The sequence below is a fragment of the Ixodes scapularis genome, unplaced genomic scaffold, assembly GCF_016920785.2.
Source record: "Ixodes scapularis isolate PalLabHiFi unplaced genomic scaffold, ASM1692078v2 PGA_scaffold8__174_contigs__length_109621045, whole genome shotgun sequence".
In the NCBI taxonomy this organism is placed as follows: Eukaryota; Metazoa; Arthropoda; class Arachnida; order Ixodida; family Ixodidae; genus Ixodes; species Ixodes scapularis.
In genome coordinates this window covers 45,175,102-45,190,465 of record NW_024609883.1, presented here as the reverse complement: position 1 = coordinate 45,190,465, position 15,364 = coordinate 45,175,102, and the positions used below count along the sequence as shown (strand labels likewise).

The following is a 15,364-nucleotide window of genomic DNA, read 5'->3' as shown; positions in this document are numbered from 1 at the left end:
ACTGCTCCCTTTGCACGAGAACTGGTGCAGCCCTGCAGCGTTCCGCTGAAATTTCGCGCACAGAGACATGAATGACCAGCGATGTCAATTTCAGGAGAAAGAAAAATACCACACTGTATCGGAGAGCCACCACATCCGATTTATTGCGTTTATGTACAGGTCTGGAAGGTGGTCCCATCGCCATCTCTTGGTTCAGAATCACAGTAAGCAAAGGTGAAGTTTCACCTTAAAAAGGGGGGGGGGGGGTGCATCGATCTTGAGAATAAAAGGACTTGTCTCTCGTCAATTTTACGTTGTTTATCGAGTCCCGGAGAATACAGAAAACATCTCGTTCATTAAAAAATGTCGCGATTCCTCTCATAGTCGCAAATCAAAGTCGAGCTTTTTCCCCCACCTGCAGCCGCGAGTGGGAGCCGAAGGAACTATGGCGAAAAGCTTACGTGACCTCGCTCGGCTCTAAGCTGCAGCTTAACGCCCGCTAATGTCAGCGAAACGAGGGAGAGGAAGCGTCCTCCGAGAGAGCACACGGGGAGCTACACGGCACCCCGAATTACGTCACTAGGACAGCGACCTGAAGACTGGGAGTGAGTTGAGGGGTGCCAGAAATGCCAATATTTCTATTTATTTTTTTTCTACACAACAATTAGGACACGCAGGCGAAATTGGTTTCCTGTTCTTCACTTTAGAAATGACGGAGGGCAACTTCAACAAATGTTTGACCGAAGTCCGGAAATCGTTGCACCCCCCCCCCCCCCCGCTCTTTTAAGCCAAGCCCAGACTTGTACCGTACGCATTACAAGTAATCAAATTACTTGTAGTCGATTACTTGTTGGAGTAATTTTGTAATCACTTAATTACTTTTATTACGCAGTAATCACAAGAGTAATCTGGTCACTTTTTGAAGTAATAAAAATTACTTCTAACCGTCTCTATTTTTCCACGGGACCTCCTCCCCTTTGCACACACTTTTTGTTTTTTCTAAAATGACAAAAATAAAATTTGCTTATTTTTTTTCGACCGGAAAAAAGGAAGATTTTTGCGGAGCTGTAGGAAACGAGGTCAACCCTTGTTTGTGGAATGTCCATTTTCTTTCGAGCTGGGACTGGGAGTGGGAAGCCCCAGAGAATCCCCAGTGCATGACAAAGGCCATTCAGGGCGAAGTTTGAGGGAGCAGAATGTAGCCTTGTAAGTCCTTCGTTTAAACTAGCCCCCTCACACACACACACACACACACACACACACACACACACACACACACGCACACGCACACGCACACGCACACGCACACGCGCACACACACACACACACACACACACACACACACACACACACACAGACAGACAGAAATAAAATCAATACAATCCTGCTTACGGTACCTACTCGCAGCCCGTAGGAGAACCAGAACCGAAGAATCTCTAAAGCGGATGCAAAATATGACAAAGCCTGTTTGAATATTTTCCTATTTCCCCTATGTGGTCTTTGTGACAAGCAAGATTTCGAGTTGAGCAGTGGTCGGGGCGATCTTTTCCGCTAATAGATGCTACACATGATCCGTTTCAAATCCTGGAGCTGCTGCTCTTTTGTATAACATGCGAGTTCATCCAGATGTGAATGTAAGTCCTTCGTTTAAACTAGCCCCCTCACACACACACACACACACACACACACACACACACACGCACACGCACACGCACACGCACACGCGCACACACACACACACACACACACACACACACACACACACACACACACAGACAGACAGAAATAAAATCAATACAATCCTGCTTACGGTACCTACTCGCAGCCCGTAGGAGAACCAGAACCGAAGAATCTCTAAAGCGGATGCAAAATATGACAAAGCCTGTTTGAATATTTTCCTATTTCCCCTATGTGGTCTTTGTGACAAGCAAGATTTCGAGTTGAGCAGTGGTCGGGGCGATCTTTTCCGCTAATAGATGCTACACATGATCCGTTTCAAATCCTGGAGCTGCTGCTCTTTTGTATAACATGCGAGTTCATCCAGATGTGAATAATAAAATGAGCGACGCAAACTTTGAGCGGCAACCCTTGCTTAAGCTTAACAAAATCTATAACCCCCTCCACCCCCCCCCCCCCTTTCCAACTGGCGAGCGCCCAAATCATTAAACTACTTCAAACGAATTCTCTGTTTGGGTTCGCATTGTGAAGGTGCACCGACCACGAAGAGGGAACCCGTTTTTTCTTCTTCAATACTTGTGAAAATGTGAAATATAGGTTGGAAGTAGTTCATTGTTATGAGCGCTAAAGATGTAAGTCTTCACACAATAAAGTAATCGGAAAAGTAACGCTTACTTCTTAAAGTAATGTCCAATTACTGCTCTCGAGTAATCAATACTTTTAGCCAAGAGTAATAATAATTGTAATCGATTACTTTTTTTAGTGACTTGTACAAGACTGGCCAAGCCTTACATTTCTTAACCTGTCAGTTACCATGGTGTAAAAAAAAATACAGGGCGTCGAAAAAAAAAACATTTACAAGGATTTTTTTTTTTTACAGCAAAAATAAACTACGCACCGCCTTTACGCCCATCCTCCGCCCAAATAATCCGCAAGAGGTCCGAACCAGACGCCAAAGTTTCAGAACTAACGGTTATCTTATTCGAAGGTTATTAGTGATTTTTCTGAAATTTTCAGCGGTAAAATGGCGGCCGATGGGGCCCTCAAATACATGGAGTTGAATGGCGCCAGCTACCGAAAACCGGCGGAAAAAGGCCCCATTTTCTCATTTAAATTGTGAGAAAATTACTCATAACCTTTGAGTGAGATGATGGTTATATAGTTTAACAACTTTAGCGTCTCGTGCGGACCGCTAGCACTACAGTTGTGCGGAAAATGAGCGTTCGGAGATGCGCAGTTATGTTTAAAAAAAATAAATAAAAACCTGTACTTTTTTTTTTTTTTTAAGGGAAAAGGAAAGGGGGTGGGGGCAAGTTACAGTCAGTGCCTAGGAGAGCTGGTAGCAATTTGTCATAATGAACTTTGCCCAAGACTGGTTCAGGAGTAGGATACCATTTTTGAGAGTGGTATAGAGAAAGGAGCAGGGACATACTTAGAAACTTTGTCTATTCCTGTTTCTTTTTCTACAACTGCCAAACTTTTTTCTCCTGCCCCAGCTCTCGGGTTAAAATAATCATGGTTAACTCTGGAGCACATCTGGAAGAGTGGCAATGACGAGGGAATGGAAAGGTCATCAGTACTTGTGCATACAATCGGCTCAAAGCATTTTATTGGATCGCAGAAGAATCCTGAACAGACACGTTGGGGAAGATCTTTATTTTTATGATGCGACCCTAATCGACAGTTGGATCGGGATTTTTTTTTGTGCAGTCCCAGCAACATTAGAAATGTTTTGTCCTCGTGTAAAGTCTGCTCGTTGATTATGTCGGGCGTGCCTCTGGTCTGAGTTTGCTTTTTTGAATACCCGCAGTCCAAGCGTATTCTGCCTGCAGGGGTCCTTAAAAATGATTCAATCAGTTGCAAGAATATATAGTAGGCGTGAAGCGTTGTGCGCCGCTCACGGCCAATCACACTGACAAGCTGTATTGTTTTGTCTGTTGCATATGGCGACGACAATGCTGAATTGAGATGTTCGAGCGTTAAGGGATATTCACATGGAGCAGTATGCGCGTCACGTGGTAACAACGTCACGCCTTTTCGCTGAGCCGCGCTGACGTAGACATCCTGGGGCCGGGGATCGGGGAGCTTTTGCTCAGGCTGGCACAAAAAACTCCCACCTTGGTATTTTGTTCGCGTGTCTGGCAACTTTGCTGATCTTTCTCAGCCCGTTCTTCTAATTTTCGCTTTACTATATATCTGCATGGCTACTTTGTAGAAAACTGATGTTACTGTTACCGGGCGGTACGAAAAATTATTCTTGTTTTTGTTTCCTCTTCCTATATATGCTAGTCTCATTTTGCTTGGTTTCCAATCCTTGGGTACCTCTACTACAATAAATATTTGGATAATCGAATGTCGTAACATCAATTTGCTTGTAGAAAACGGGACACTCAATCAAGGAAAGGGGGGGGGGGGCTATAATAGTCATTTGAGCGCAAAAACGCATATTGCTCCGGAGTCGGCCAGGTTACTTTTATCATTGTTTCATTGTTGACAAACTAATGCGTCAAATTTAGTAGTACTACAAGAAATGTCTGGCAAATTTATTGGCGAATGTAATGAGAAAAGAGCTTGAAATTGTGTTCTGTAAGAGGTAACATCTTCATGGTACGTTTTATTATTTTTTATAAATTTACGTCTTTTGGGAATAAACATTCTTTCAGTTTTTTTTATTCGTTCCGTACCAGTTTCACAACTGCATGGCTTCGCGAAAACGGGACACGAGGCTTTTCTGAGGCAAAATGTCGAGACGATGCAAATTAACCTCTAAAACGGGAATGTCCCACCCAAAATGGGACGTCTGGTCACCCTACCCCTAGGGTCTTTATGGGCCCCATGGATATGTCATCCGGGCCTGTTGCTGTACCTGCTGGAGCCTTACTTTCTGCCTTATTCCATTTCCTCGTGGTCGCCTCCGTTGTTACACCATTCTGCTCTTCCTGTACCCATGCTGCCATCAGTTCTCTCCATTGTCTCCCTCTGCTCAAGCAGTAAAAAAAAAGGCCTCCTAGATTGTCTGCCTAATATATCCTTGTGCCTCTTAACCCCGACTTTCCTCCCCTCCTGTGTGGTCAGTAAATGCTGGCACACACCTGCCTTTCTCCCCGGCGTTTTAATGAGCTCTTTAAACCTTTTTGCCACATTCATATCGTCTTTATATATTTATCTCCATCATCCACTGTACTCGTGCACTTCCAATTTTGGCCTGTATACAAGCTGACGCCTTTATTTTCCTCTCCTTGAAGTTCTGCCAATTCGACGCTACTTCTGCTGGAGTGGTCTACCCTTTCTTCGCCTACTTGTTCCCCCTAAATGCTTATTGGCGTCGTGTTATGACTGCCTGGACCTTCTTATACCACCAGCTTTGGGGTGTGTGCTTTCGTTCTCGTTTTCCTCCTTGCTAAACTCAATATCTTTCCTGTCTCTCCTAAAAATGCCTACAAGGTCCTCATTAGTCTATTGTCTTTCTGGTTGCTTAGATACTATGTTGTCAATACTTTGAGATAGTTTATGTTGCTGAGTTTCACTGAGGCTCGATTTACCCTCCCATTCCTGGGCGTGTTGTTCAGATTCTGATGTGCCAGATTTTGTCTTAAATCTCATGTGGTCACTTCCTATGGATTTTCTACCTTTCTCGTGTACTATCTTAATCACAGTTAGCGGAAACACGGGATCGCGTAGCACTGTATACTAGCAGAGCACTCTAACGACTCGGCGCTCCACTGCAGCGTCTCCATAACGCTGCAGTTGCAGTGTAACGCCTGGCCGGTATTGAGTGTTCTAGTGGTACCCGATGCCATGCGCTCCCGTGTTCCCGCTAACCGCGATTAAGGTTGTACCTTCGAACTTTAGCGAGATGTACGGGTTAGGGATGCCGCGAACTTTTTTCGAATCGAAGTTTAGATGATCGAACCAAGCGGTTCGAAAGGTTCGAAAGATTTCGAGTTTTTGAACTTTTCATATCGAGGAATTCGCCAGAAGTCGAATTTTCGAACTTACTAAACTAAGAAGTTCGACACTTTTCGAATTTTCGAACTTATTAAGCTACAAAATTCGATGCTTGTCAAACTTTCGACCTTGATAGATATAAAATGCGATGATTTTCGAACTTTCCAACTTTTTGCACTAAAAAGTTGGAAGCTTTTCGAACTTTCGAACTTCCTACGCTAAGAAATTCGATCATTTTCGAACTTTCGAACTTATTAATCTGAAGAATTCAAAAATTGTCGAACTTTCGATTCCTGGAAAGTCAAAAGGTCGACGAACTTCGAACTTTTAGGGTAAAAGTTCGAAGCTCGTCGAACTTCGAAAGACCGGCGGGCGGTTTCATTTGGATTCAAGCAGTGAGGTACATTCGTAATTGTTTTTCTCGCAATATTACATAGGGTGACGCATTCCTTGCGAAAGACAATGCCATTTATTTCAATCACCTGGCATGCTTGGCTTTAGAAAAATAGATTCCCGAATGAGCGTGGAAGGACGACGGGTTTTTGGCAATTGTCGTTTGTGCCATATTTGAAGTGCGCTATAGCCGAAGCTATTTATGGTTGAGATGTTAAACTTTTAAGAATGATCTATATATAGCCTAGGTGAGTGTCGTCTTAAGGTATGATTATTGTTGCTCAAGACGACTTTCGAAGAAATATCCAAACAGGTACCTACGGACAATGATGCCCTAAACTTGGTATTTTTTTTTTCGCCTACATTGTTTGGGTATCGCATTTAAATTCACACCAGAGACAGTACATACCATTACCATCTGCAGAATACAAAATAATGTATTATTGTTTTTTTCACGTTGAGGAATAAATTAACTCATGGGGAAAGATTTCTAAAACTGTTCAAGTTCAGCGCGTCATAAAAAAAAAATTCTGATTTTACGTTTTTGGGGCGTGTTTCTTTTGGCCTGTACACATTTTGGTAGGAGCAACTTGTTTCATAGTTCTGGGCCTCTGAATATGCAAGAATACAACACTTCCGGCGGGTTCTTGATAGTTTTTTTTTCTCTCCAGTTTTTTATTTTTGCATTTATTGTTATATTTATTAATTGAATATTGTGTACAAATGGCACAGTTATTTAGGTCGAAAAGACAGAGCTTTGAACATTCGAGCCACCGAGCATGTGACGAGTAGTACCTCCTGACAACGAGTTTCTAACAATGACCATCTACGCGATCTTTTATGCAGTGAAGAGCGACAGTAGCTATACATATGCATAAATAATTTCAGATTAAAATAAGCTCGACCATGCCCTCTTTCCCCGTATTGTTTTCTTTAACAGTCCGAAATATCTGGGAGGGGGGCAGGAGAGACTGAAGCACTCTCCCCCCCTCCCCCCCCCCCCCCCCCTTTTCCCTCCTCCGATGCAATGGTATGGTAAAACGCTCCTCGACCTCGAGTTGCGTCAGTTTCTGTGCTTTTTGCTCGGCGTTTCTTCCGCCCCAGAACATAAACCTTGAAAGCAATTACAAACAAAAGCATTGTCAAGGTGCAGGCGAGCTGGTGATTGTTGAATATGATGCAAAATCCCGAAATTGGGAATGAAATTCGCAAGAAATGGTGTAAGAAGAAAGAAAAAAGGGGACAGGACAACGTCTCAAACTCAGCTGAGTTGAGTTTGAGATATTGTCCTGAGCTGAGTTTTCAGCGGAGTTGAGTTTGAGACGTTGTCCTGTCCTTTTTTTTTTTGTCTTCTTACACTTTTTCGTTCAAATTTCATTCCCAGTTTCAGGATTTTGCGTCATGTACAAACTAAACTTACTATATGCCAGCGTCACTCGGGCGGCATCCGATCGGATTACTACCAGCGTACAAGGGGGTGGAGGGCAGTTTGCCAGATCACTTCAAGGTTTTTCTGAACCTCAACCGCCTGCCTGCCCTTGGCCGTTTCGATCTGGATGAGTATCGTTAAACATTGCGTTCGTAGGATCACTACTTCGTAAAGCACGTTAATGACCACCCCGGGCTGGCGGTCACAATTACTGATCTATTGTTACACGTCGCTGCACTGGCAAATATTCAAGCATACCCGGGGCACTCGTCGTCTCATTTAATTGCCTGACCGTCTTCGCGCAGTCTAAATATCACACCCAGACTTTTCTAAACCTGATTTCATGAAAACCAGTGATGCGTAAAAACGTTATTTGAAACTGAAACTGTGGCGGAACATGAAAACCGGACTTCGAGCTCTGCGCACTTGGACTTCAAAAAAATCAAAAACCTTCGAAGTTTTTTTTTTTTTTTTTTTTTCGAATTTAGCAATAAAAGAGAATCAAAACCTTCGAACTTTTCGAACTTTATGTAGAAAGAAATTCGAAATTTTCGAATTTATTGACCTTTATGTCTTTAAAAATTCGAAACGTTCGGTTTTTCGAATTTTAGATCCAAAGAAATTTGAAACATTCGAATCTCCCAAATTTCAAAATAAGGAAGTTTGAAATCTTCGAATTTATCGAACCTCAAGTAAACAAATATTCGAAATAATCGAACCCGAACTTTTAGAAACCGCGAAAGCTTCGAACTTTTCGAATTCGAAACCCCACGATTTTGAAAAGTTGCTAATTTTTTTAAAATTCGAACCTCCCTACGGTCGAAAATATTTTGACTTTGCGAAATCGAACATCAGTTCGGTTCGAAAATATTGAAACCTTTCGAATTCCAACCTAGGGTGGTTCGCGGCATCCCTAGTACGGGTTGATTTGGGATAATGAGAGGATATATTTATTTACCTGCCGAGGATACAATCGGTTCGCGTTACGAGATGCGTCTTGTCTGGTTTGTGACAGCGTCCAGTCTTGTGGCCTTCAGGAGTCCCTTGCTTCTTCGTGGCTCGCTGCTCGGCCTTTTTCCTATCTAGTGTCTCGGGTTTCATCCGCCGCTGCTGGTGCTTGAAAGGTCGTGTTCGCTACCCACGGCATACACACACTTTAAACACGGCAACTTTCGCCATACGCGGGAGACGCGCACGTAATACACGGCACTTTGTACCTTCCTTATCTCTTTCCATACATCCTGATCAAAGCGTTCTCTACGTATCCCTTTGATTGGCCTGTACCCTCTCTTTGCGTTCCAATGCGCCAACGATGCATCGATTCCTCACCGTATATATAGTCACTGATAAGTTGAAAAACGCGTGGCGAGTCCCGGCCGTCTCCTTATCTAAAGTGGCGACGCCGGCGAATTGCTTCATGCACCTCAAGGACCGTCGTAAAAGAATAGTCCAGATCCACGCGGAGCATTACTAATTTCCCCCTGTATATGGAGAATTAAGGTATATGTAGGTGCTTTTAGAGCGCAGCTCTTAGGCGTCCATATCCGGTTTGAGCGGCGTCGACGTCGGCGTAACCGCGCGCGTTGCATTATGGGTTGTTTCCCCGATAAACTTAGCGGCGAAATTTTCCCGCAAAATTTAGCGGGTTCAGTTTCCCCCCTAAATTTAGCGGGGAAATTGACGTCACGTGACCTCAACACATATTCAGTTTCCCCGCTAAATTTAGCGGAGAAATTGACGTCACAACTTCGTGCCACGTCACCCACGAACAAATTCAGCGGCAGGAGGAGAGGAGGTGGAAAGGAGGGGGAGGAGGGGCATACCCTCCCCTCCGTGCCCTTCCCTCCCAGTCCTCAAAAGCTGCGCTCTAATTTCGCATTACAGAGATTTGCAAATGTCTTTCATTTTTTAGATTAGATATATGTTACCTAATCAAAACGCACACCTTGAAAATGCCAGACGCATCCCGTTCCCTCCTCCCAAAACCGAACTTTTTTTAAGAACTACTCGCAGCGTATGAACGATGCGCAAAACTTCACTTTTTCGTGAGGTTACAACGAGTACGGGTAAAGGGAATACAATACTCAAAGAGGCGAAGACGGTGAGAACACAGGACGATCACCAAATTAACAACTGAACTTTTATTGAAAAAAAAAGAAAAGAAAATGGCTAAAAAAAAAACCCCACGAAAAGCAAGAATAAACTCTCAAAGGTGACGTCAGCGTTAACACGTGTCAATAAAATCAACTTCTTTTCTGTTGAAACACGTACGTGCCAACGAAATGAACTTCCTCTTTGTGGAAACACGTGTCAACGAAATCGACTTTCTTTTTGTGGAAGCACGTGTCAACGAAATCAACTTTCTTTTAGTGGAAACACGTGTCAACAAAATCAACTTCCTCTTTGTGCAGTTAGTTCGGCGCTCGTCCCGTGTTCCCCCCTCTGTAGGGTGACCAGACGTCCCGTTTTGGCCGAGACAGCCCCGTTTTTGAGGTCCACTGCTGCTGTCCCGCCCTTTTATCCCAATATACAACCATGTCCCGTTTTCGTAGGAGTACATAGTTTCGAAATTGGCACCAAGCGAGTTGAAGCAAACCGAAACTATGACTATTCATTACCAGTATATTTTACAAAAATAACCATAGGTGCTTTAATATATTTACCCATAGAACAAAATTTAGAACTGTTCTTTCCACAAACACCTTTTCTCTCGCCAAGACGCGTGTGTAGAATTTTTTTTTTTGTTATTGGATATAGCACGGATGTAGAATCATGTAGATATAGCACGCATGCAGAATTTCATTAGCTTCTTTCTCTCCATTTCAAACTTTAGTATCTGGGATTGTGCATCCTGTTTGACCGCAGAATACATTTCGCGTAATTCTGCTTACAACCGCCATGTATGTGTCTGTTGGGAGGGAGAGGGGAGGGGAGAGGGGAAGGGACGTGTCGGTGGCCGAATGTGTTATAGCGCACCGCATGCTCGGAGCACGTAGATCGAAAGCTCACTCTGCTGAAAACCCAGGAATCCTGGGCTCAATCGCCACCTCTGCCCGTTTCGATGTGGAGGAGCATGTATAGGGAGCATTCACTGGACGCCATATTTGTGGGTGCTGTTTAGAGCGCATGCTCAGAACGAGCTCACATCCATAGGCTGCTAAGACCGACACTCTTGATGGTGCAGAATGCCCGTTTCAAAAGAACTGTGAAAGGTCGCCGTCAGCACGCGCTCAGCATTCACTCACACAGCTATGGCCGCCAGTGAATACTCCCTATACTGGCATGGTAGTCTATCACTACCACGTGGCGCACGTCAAAGACCCACAGGCTGGCGGGGGAACTGAATTGGTTGAACTTCACGCCTATAGACCTTCTCATCTTCCTCCGCATGGGCGCTGCCATCTTGGAATCACGTGACGCTTCAGCCATTAGGTTGCTTCAACTTGCTGCTCCGCTCTCCGCTCCGCGCCTTGCCGGATGCGTCGTATTCGTGTTTTTCGTCGCGTTTTACCGCGCTTTCTTACCTTACTTCGTAAACTGTAGTCCGATACGTCTACCCGTCGTCTAAGACATCACGAGGGTTCAAAGGTCCCTATGACAACTGAGGTTTGTTTTTACTAATAGTGGCGGAACATTCTCAGTGAGAATCGCGTATATTTCTACCTCGCATTTAGGATCGGAAAGCGTCAAGAATAGTCAGCGCAAGGAGACTATCTGTGTTTCCTGAAAGTATCATTACTTTTATTCATAGTATATCGAAAGCAGTTTCTTTTGATTATATGAGGAAACTCGCGGAGGAAATAGAAAACGAACGCTTAGCTTGTATTTTATTATGAGGTTCGCAATCTTTTTTTTCCGACGTAAAAGTTCGGTTGGTCATTTTACTTATGAAGTTTAAGAGATTTTATACCATGCTCGCTCGTATTTCGACAGTAATTTAAGTGGTTTATTGATTACCTTAGGACAACCAGTGCCATCTACTAAATTTATTTTAACACAGACGTTGGTACTTCGCCGGTAAAAAACTGCCATAGACAACTTAACAGCAGCAAGTTTTAAAATAGCGTGCGCAAAGAAATAATGTCGTTTCGATTTGCAAATTCAAAACGCGGTTTGGGTTCGGCGAAGCGCAATAATAACGACGTTTTTTTTTTTATTTTTTACGTACTACGTTGTTTTATTTTTTGCCAGTATGTCTGAGATCCGCAATGTTTGACGCAAAAAAATTAATAAATTCGTTTGCATGACAATTTTTTGAGTCCAGGATTGTCGATGGCGAATAAAGGTTTACTTTTGGTGGCTGGCGACGCCAAAATTTGCAAAGCAAATCTTTTCGAACAAATAAATATTTGTTCACACAGGTCCGTGAAGTGGTGCCTAGAGCTGGAATTCAGCCAAACTTTTCGAGGTTGCTTGTTTTCGTGGCAGAGCTTGCTTGTGCGTAGGGGCAGACAACGAGGAGGAACGCATGTGCGGTCATGTCTCGTTAATTAGCACCCCCTCACAATGGATACTTAGCTATATAGACAACATTTTCGGGGACGAACTGGAAGAAAAAATGCATTTGTTTCTCGTAATTATGGACAACTCACATTATGGACACATCTTTTTTTTGGCACCGGCTATTTGAACGTCCACCGCCAAAATATCTGAAAACATTATTTCAACGTCTGTAAAATCACTTTCGTGAAACATTAAAATGTTGATTTTATCATTTCGACGCCCTCCTTCAATGTAGCCATCGCCAACCACGTTGGCCGTCGCAGTGCTTGCCATTCCGTGGTTTCGTTCTGTTTAGTTCCTGCTGGTATTGTCAGCGTTGTGTTGGCGTTTTGATGGATTCCTGTTTTGCGTTACTAAAAGGTATCGGTCGTTTCGGTCCTAGTTGGCAGTGGAAATGTCTTATTCAGCGTGTGTGGGACTGGCTCGACAGCTGATACCTTCGGACGTGACACGCCCGGCGGCGATGTTCCGAGCTTTCTGAGCTCGCATGTCATCTCGGCACGCGTCTCACTTAAAATTTTGAATCTGCAACAAAGGCGAGCTGGATATCCATCTGATTTCCATTCATGTAACAAATGAAAGTGCGCGCATTAGGTAACGCTGAGAAATTTGGCACTCTTTTTGTGCTTTCATATTGTATCGTGTTGCGCAATACAAGATAGCCACGTGACGAAGCGATGAAGTGCTCGCGCTACCAACGCGAGCGCCCGGGACATCGTTCGGAGCTTTTCCGCTGAATGAACACACGCTGGACACTGTGGAACATAACATCGAACTGGTAATGATGTCGCAATAATAAACATCGATACATGGTGTCAGAAATGGCCGGACCATCCCACGACACGTCGCAACAAGTAAGCGCTTAAGAAGCAACAGCCTGGAGAGATGGACTATACTCAAACCCCCCGACCGACTTCGTACGACAGGTGACGTAGGCCAGAACTGGAAGTTGTTCAAGCAAAAGCTAAAGCTATCCTTCACCGTAACGGAGCCACACGACAAGCCGTTAAGGGACGATGCGAAGACTGCGCTACTGTTAAGCTTGGAGGGGGAAGATGTCATCGAGATCTTCAATAATTTCACGTTCGCCGAAGGGGAGAGCGCCAACAACTACGAGAACGTCGTAAACAAGTTCGACAGTTACTGGGACGCTCAAACGAACGAAATTAACGAGCGGTACATGTTCCGAAAAAGGATCCAGGCAGAAGGAGAGACCTTCGAGGCAGTTCGTTCAAGACGCGAAGAAACAAGCGCGTTTATGAAACTTCGGAGGGCTGACGGAGTCGATGATTCACGACCAAGTTGTTATCGGAATCAACGACGACCACCTGAGGGTGAAACTCTTGCGAGACAAGCAACAAATGGGCGAAGCGTCCGAAGTAGCAGCCCTTCAAAACGAAGCCTTGGGGCGGAAAGAGGAACACGTAGATCTTGTGAAGTTAGAGACGGCAGCGAAAGAACTACAAAAGAAATTCAAGTGTTCCAGGTGCGGCCGGGAGCACAAGCCACGTAGCTGTCCCGCCCACGGGAAGACCTGCAGGGCATGTCAAGCGAAAAACCACTTTGCAGCCTGCTGTAAAGAAACGTCGGAAGTCGGTGAATTGAAAGACGAAGACGACGACTTCGAGATTCCCGACGTACAAGTTGACAGCCTCAGGAGCCAGCGAGACTGGACTGTGAAGGCAGTCATTGCCGGCAAAGAAGTGGTGTTAAAAGTTGATACGGGATCCCAAGCGAACCTCCTTTACTACTCAGTCTACAGGAAGATTAAGGCCAGGGCTCCTCTTCGCCAGAGCGGTTCCATCTTGCGGTCCTACAGCGGAGGTGTGATCAAACACATGGGTGTCATCAACCAGCAGGTGACCTTCGATGGCCGATGCTGCAGCCTCGGTTTCTTCGTCGTAAAGAAAGGACGTCAGGCACTAACAGGTCTCCAGGCAAGTGAAAGTCTTGGGCTGGTCGCCCGCAACGTGGCCTCTGTAACAACAAACAGCTCTGAGCAAATGCTGGAATAATTTAGCGACCTGTTTAAACGCACAGGGTGCGTGCACCGCCGATACAAGATGGTGCTACGCGACGGCGCAACCCCAGCTGTCCACGCGGCTCGACGCGTTCCTCTGACCTTACGAGAACAGCTGCGCGACGAGCTGAAGAGAATGGAGCAGGCTGCCATAATAACAAAGTCAACGAGCCAACGGACTGGGTAAGTCCGCTCGTGATTGTCAAAAAGAAAGACGGAAAACTTAGAGTTTGTTTGGATCCAAGAATGATCAACGCGTGCATTAAGCGGGAGCACTACGAAATGCCCAGACGCGAAGATATAGAAGCCGAATTCTCAGGAGCGAAAGTGTTCAGCCGGCTGGACGCGAAGGCTGGCTTCCACCAAATCCCTCTTGGTGAAGAAACATCAAGGATTTGTACGTTCGCTACTCCCGTTGGACGGTACAGGTTTCTAAGACTGCCTTTCGGAATCTCGTCCGCATCAGAGGTATTTCAAAAGACTTTGAACGAGATTTTTGACTCTCTGCCCGGTGTTTACGCGTACGTTGATGATATCTTGGTGTGAGGAACGTCCAGGACGCAGCACGACCAACGACTAAAAGGTGTGCTTGAAGCCGCCAAGCAAGCAGGACTAACTTTTAATCCAGAGAAGTGTAAGATCGGAGTCTCGGAAATTGAATTTCTGGGCGATACAATATGTCAGGAAGGAATAAAGCCAAACCGGAAACATGTCGAGTCTATGAAACTGATGCTGATTCCGTCCGACAAGCTAGGCGTGCAGAGGCTGCTGGGTGTAGTCAATTATTTTTCCAAGTACCTTCCCCCGTTGGCCGAGAGAACGCCTCTGTTGCGAAGCTTGATTAAACACGACGCGGTCTTTGAATGGACTCCTACCACACCAAAGAGTGGCAAGGCTTATGCGAATGCCTAAGCAAAGAACCGCTTCTTGCTATGTTTGATCCGCGTAAAGAAACGAAGGTAACGTCGGATGCATCAATGAATGGTCTGGGATCATTGCTTTTACAGCGTCATGACGACAACTGGCGTCCCGTGGCGTACGCATCGCGGACGTTAACTTCAGCCGAGCAGCGTTACTCGCAAATTGAAAAGGAGGCTCTAGCAGTGACCTTTGGGTGTCAAAAGTTTCACTACTTTTTTGTTTATGGCCGCAAGGTAATTTTGGAAACAGATCATCGGCCATTGATTGCCATCGCTCAGAAGGCAATTGGAGAAATGCCACCCAGATTGCAAAGGTTCTTTTTGCGGTTGCTAAAATATGACTTCGTTATGGAATATCTTCCAGGGAAACAGCTCCTTTTGGCCGACATGCTCTCGAGGGCCACGAATGACAAGTCAGGGGATGACACAACAAGCGAGGACGAGGTCGAAGTGCACGCCGTGTGTGTAGTAACAGCCTTTGTCAGCGCTACCACA

General features: G+C 44.9%; 1 pseudogene; it reads left to right on the top strand.

Moving 5' to 3' along the window:
• LOC121045692 overlaps nt 1-14,129 on the top strand; it is a 30,318-nt pseudogene extending 16,189 nt beyond the window's left edge.
• The last annotated feature ends 1,235 nt before the right edge of the window (nt 14,130-15,364 follow it).